General features: G+C 39.6%; 1 long non-coding RNA gene across 1 annotated transcript in view; it reads left to right on the forward strand.

Moving 5' to 3' along the window:
• The window catches only part of LOC131923239 (uncharacterized), a 98565-nt gene extending 92833 nt beyond the window's left edge, over positions 1-5732 (forward strand). The window contains exon 2 of the long non-coding RNA XR_009382551.1: positions 5419-5732. This is a non-coding gene — a long non-coding RNA (uncharacterized LOC131923239). The remainder of the gene's footprint in view (positions 1-5418) is intronic.
• Positions 5733-6000: the final 268 nt, after the last annotated feature.

Below are 6000 nucleotides of genomic sequence, written 5' to 3' on the forward strand. Positions count from 1 at the left end.
GTTAGGAAACTAATATACCTCAAAAGTATCACATTACAGTGTTCTTTTTGTCTACAAACCGATACTAGTTAGTATGCCCCAGCTCATCACAGCTGTGTATTTTCTAAGTGCTGGAAAGTCTTACTACGAACACAAGGAAGAGTAAAGAGTTTCCCCCCTACAGATATAGACCTTCCACATTGAGTTCACCATGCTGGAAAACCTGGTCAATGACTTCTCCATCCTGAACCCCCAGGCTAACACTAGGGGCTCTTGACTCAGCTACATGGGAATACACTTTGTAGGCTTGTTTTACCTGGAGAGATTTCAAAAACGCAGATGCCAGTTTCCATCTCAACCTAATTAAATTCTCATGCCTGGGGAGATCCCAAGCATAGTTATTAGGTAGGTGCTCCTGGATTGCCCTGACATGCCTAGGTCTTCCTAGGAGAGTTCAGGAAGCAACCATGCTGGCAATCCACTGGGCTAAACATCCCTTCATGACTTCTTAAGAAGTGATTGTAAATCAAAATAGATCAAAAAATAGTGAGCTTTGTCTCACCCTACACCCTAGTGTCTCAATCCATTTTGCCCTTATCCTTGTCAGTTAACTTACTCTAACACTTAATAGTAAAAATCTGCTAAATGAAGTGTGATATTTGAAAGTAGAATGGACCCTGTCACAGAGAAAGGTCATGAGTAGAAAATCGTTTAAATCAGAATGGTTCCAAACTTTGCTATAGATGTGTCAATAAAGATGATGAACCATAATTACATAGAGATCACAAGGAGATCCAGGTCAAAGCTATACAAGAAGCTTTTGTGATATCTTGATCATCTTCATTTCTGTAAAACCAAGTTTGTACTGAAATCGAAGATGCAATTAAAAACAAAGCCTGAATTAAATGGTCCCGAGTAAGGGCTGTATGCATCAGTGCTTGTGCACTGACATGGTTTAAGGAGATGAATAAGTCAGGGCATGTCTAATGCTAGTCATTCATCAAATAACTATGATTTCTTATTAGCATAGACAGCTCTAGATGCTAAATTAAAAAATAGTTCACATTTGTTTATTTTAGTTGGAGTTTCAAAAACTGCTTTATCCAAAGGCATGTAATGCTGTTTTTGTCCACCTATCTGCTGAGAATCCTTTGGAGAAAAGCATACACACTCAAGCATGGCATGGGCCTGAGGGGGGTGGTCCCAGGGGCCCAGACTGACAAATCAGCTACCACCCAGACCCACATCCAGGCCTTTGAGTTAGGACACCTTAACATCTACGCCATCTATGACCTGTGGGAGCAGGCAAAAGGACTGGCCCTGCAGAATCATAGTCACAGGATCTCCATGACTTGTAGCAACAGCAGGATGTCCAAGAGGAGATTCAGTGAGGGTCCAGTATTGACGGTGTACCGGAAGCCAGAGGCCTTGAACCTGACCAACATCCTGAACCCCCAGGCTGACACCAGGGGCTCTTGACTCAGCTACATGGGGACACACTTTGTAGGCTTGTTCACAATACAATGAACAGTTTCAAACAAAAGTGAGCGGGCAAAGGTGTATACTACACAACACACCAAACTCTCAATGCCACTCAGATGAATGAAAAGGTGGTGGAGAATTGGGAAAGAAGAAGGAACAAAGTGGTCTTTTTTTTTTTTTTTGCTTTATTTTGTTTTTAATTAATGGTTTTTTAAAGTTTCTTTTAGGGGGCATGCTATGGGAGTGAGGGACTGGGAAATGAGCAGAATTGGGGTGCATAATGTGGAATTTCCAAAGAATCAGTAAAAAAATTAGGTTGAAATTAACAAAAAAAGGGCCATGTTTGGTTGGGAAAAAGAGGCCTCTCAGTAACTGCCCTGGAAATGAAACAGCAGTGTAACTATCTGCTATAATATAACTGCACAATGGGTATTTGATAAGAGTGAGAAGTGTGGATGGAGACCGTGGGACAATGACCAGGAAGGACCTGGGCTTACTCTGAATCTTACATCAATATTATGACTCAATTGCATGGTCCCTGAATCCTGTGGGAAGGGGTTATTAATGGACACATAGCAGGCCTCTGAAGCTGTTCTTATTTCTCCTAATATCAACTCCATGTATATGCTATAGAAAGTCCTTTGTATCAGAAACAAAGCCACTTCCTGAACTCTCTCACACATGGGTTCCTACTCCCGGAAACAAAGCAACTAAGTAACTGCTTCTATACTTTTCTTCTTTTATTGATTGATTTTGTGATTTAAAATCTGTTTACTGGCTTCTCTGACTCCCTCTTACTCCCTTCCCAACCCTATTAATGCACCATTTTCATCCCTCCCAGTAACTTTCCCAGGGTCAGGACTTTCCGTTTTGTTCTGGGACTCATTTAATCCAACAGGAGTTATCTGTGTGACTATTGGATTGGAAACATCCAATGGGGTCTGGTGGGTCATTGGTGGGTCCAGAACCAAAGACAATGATTTCCCTGTTTTTTGAAATGATCAGGAGCCAATGGTGCAGTAGTGCGGCAAGTGTACAAAAATGATTCATGTGCTGTTTACTTTCATGTTTCAAAAAACATTGCATTGCTGCTGTATTCCTTGAGTTTTGACTTAGATAACCTGTTTCTGCATATCATTTCCCTTTTGATTTACTCATCGATTTCTTCCCCTATCTCCAACATAGTGACACATAGACAAAATTCTAAACGGTCTTATTAAATAAGAAACACAGAGCCAAATACAGAGTTAAAGCCAAGAGATCAGAACAAGAGCCACGACTACCTTATCTGACCACCTTGTCACCATTGCTTCCCCCAGAGAGACCTTCTTCCTATGTGACTGTCTTTTTATTGACTTTCTGTTCTGCCTTCTCATTGGCTCTAAACCCAACCACACGACTTCCTCATCACTGCCTGTCTATACAGACCTCCAGGTCTCTATGGTTGGTACTGGGATTAAAAGTTCAGGTCACCTTGCTTGGCTATGTCCTTGACCACGCAGAGGCTCTGCCTGCCATGTGATCAGATTAAGGGTGTGGGCTACCACTGTCGGACTTCTGCTTAATGGCTATGACCTCTGATCTCCAGGCAACTTTATTAACATACAAATAAAATCACATTTCAGAGCAAATAAAATATCACCATAGTAACACAAAATTATTTACTGAATCAATATTTGGTGTTTGCATTATTGTACCGTGCAGACATATTCAGAATCAAGACACTAATTATAAATGTATTTGCCTTTCTAAATTGTTTCTGTGGTGGTAACAGTTGACAGTTTTAGTTACATATCTTTGTATGTGTATATGTTTTGTGTACATATTTGAATTATATATGTATATATATAATACATATATATATGAAAAATATATATGTTGCAAATTCAGCAGCTCAAACCTAAAACCTATTTTATAGTGGTTGAATCTCATAACCAAACAAATAAGGTAAATATTATGTTCCTCTCTTTGTGGAGACAAGCCCCTCCTCTCCTAAGATCATCCTTGTCATGTGTATTTACTTTCTCATGTTTGCTATGCAAGCATGCATGAACACATGTCATCCTGAGAATGCTCTTGGCCTTCTGCCTTCTACCTGTGTTATATCTTTGTGTCTTCCCTTCTCTTTGTTTATCTCTGTCTTTGATGTATTCTTCAACCATTTTCTAAAAAAAATATAGCTATTCTTAATATTTATCATACCTTCAGATGGTGTTGATCATTTGGATTGACACAGTCTTCTAAGTTATAAATGTTTTTTTGTTTTTTGCATTTTAAGACTTTGCCTTCTCACTTTTTGTTCACATTACTGTTAGAAGTCTGATGCCCCCAGATCCAGAATTTTATGAAGTTATTGATTTTTCTTCCCCACCTCCCTCTAGTACTTCTTTGGAATTTGAAACTGGTTCTTACCAGTTTATGCTAGACATATAATGGGAAATTAATCATCGAATCATTTTTTTTTAAATATACACATGCACAAATGTCTAGAGCTCTTCAACACTGCTCCAAAATTCTAATGTCATCATCTGGGTGGTTTGGGGACATTGTTTTTTCAACCCCTAGAAAATCCCCTTGAACAACCAGTGTTGATGTATAATTCTCTAAATCACTTGGTTTTCAAATCTCGTTGTGCATACGAATAGATTGGTATCTGACTGAAATCTACTTTGACTCAGGAGATATGGGGAGAAGCCTGAGAGCCCTAATAAATGGTCTGGTAACTCTGGTGGTGCTGATTTGCTGACTGGGGACCCATCCAGAAGGGTACTGTGCTCCTGAGGACAGACATACCTTGGTTCCAGAACTTCATGAATCACTGCTGGGTTCTTATTTTTAATCTCTTTATGAGGTGTGTGTGTGTGTGTGTGTGTGTGTGTGTGTGTGTGTGTGTGTGTGAAAGTTTATGAACCACTAGAGCAGAAACTATGGAGCAACACTGCCTACTGGCTTACATTCAGTTACCTTTCTTATAAAAGCCCAGCCCACTGGCATAGGGATGGCATTACACACAGTCAGCTGAGCCCCCCTAACTCAATCTGCAACTGAGAACATGCCCTGCAGACATAGTCACAGGCCAATCTGATGACGGCTTCTTTCAGCTGACGACCACTCTTCCCAGGTGTGTCAAGTTGACAACTAAGATTAGCTATCACAGTAATTCAGTTAAATTATGAAATGGAATTTATTCTCCAGTCTGATTTAAAAGACATACATAATCTAAGAACAGGAAGTTGAATATGGGACAGGGTAATGAAGGGTACATAATCTCTTGTACTCAATTTTTCTGTACAAGAAGCTCTAAGTATCATGGCTGTTGGTTGTGCATATTACAGAGATGGTGAAGACAGTATTGGAGCATATGGTAGCTGGATGACTCGATTTATTGACATGCCATAGTGACCCAGCAATCTCCCCAAATTCCAGGCTCAGATATTAGCAACTCAACTGTAAGTCTGGTTCCCTTATGGCTGCATTTTTCTACATAAATTCATGGTATATTTTCTCCATGGGTTTGGTGCTTTCTACATGTCTATTGTGACCATGGTTGGTGAATCGAAGTTACTGATGATTTACTGATAGAAACAAATACCTTGAACTAGTCTGATGACTTGGTGCATAATGGTGTCAAGCACAACAAACTAAGTTCCATGCCTCACTCTAAGGAGAAGTAACTTCCTGAAGGACATGGGAAGAGTATATCACAACACTGTAATCACACATCTACTTTCTTTATTCTTTCTTCTAAGCTCACCCAAAACTTTACCCTAAAACTTTTTAAAAAATGCTAAGATAACTCTATGTAATAAAACAAATTTGGTTGAATCCACTTACATAAGGTACATACTTCAAGGAAAGATGATGTGGAAAAGCATTTGATCTGTCTTTATACAGTCACAAAAAATCAAAAAAGCAAACCATTGGGAAATAATTTTGTTTTTTCCTTAACCTCATTAGGTTTATGCGGCTTCAGAGACACCAGTGAAATTGCCGCTGCTGTTTCTCAAATGTCCCATCTGTTCCTGCTGTTTATTCCCCTACTTGAAGGCTGAATCCTTTGGCTCCCCAGTTATTGTCAGTGCCCAATTGTGATGACGGCAGAGGGAGTGGTAGAAGGAAGCATGTGGAATCAAGAAACGGTGATCGGCTGTCATGAAAATATGTCAGAAGGAAATGCAAAGACAGAGAGAAGCAAAATTATGGACAACATTCCCAGAGCTCTGTAATCATCCCAGGCTACATTTGAGTATCTTGAATTCTAGAAGAGTTTATACTTTTTTTTTTTTAATTCTGTGTCTGTCATCTGAATACATGGACCTTGTTCAACAATAAGATGGAAGGAGGATTTCCTTGCTTGTATCTGTTGCTGTGATTAAGATGCACTAAATAGAAACAGCTTAAGGTGGAAAGGGCTTACAATTGGCTAACAATTCCAATTCCAGTCTACCATTGTGGGAAGCCAAGGCAAGCACTTCAGCTATTGACATCATATCCACAGTCTAGAGCCAAGAAAAATGAACATATACATGCTCATTTGCT

The sequence above is a fragment of the Peromyscus eremicus genome, chromosome 13 (genome assembly GCF_949786415.1).
Source record: "Peromyscus eremicus chromosome 13, PerEre_H2_v1, whole genome shotgun sequence".
Lineage (NCBI taxonomy): Eukaryota > Metazoa > Chordata > Mammalia > Rodentia > Cricetidae > Peromyscus > Peromyscus eremicus.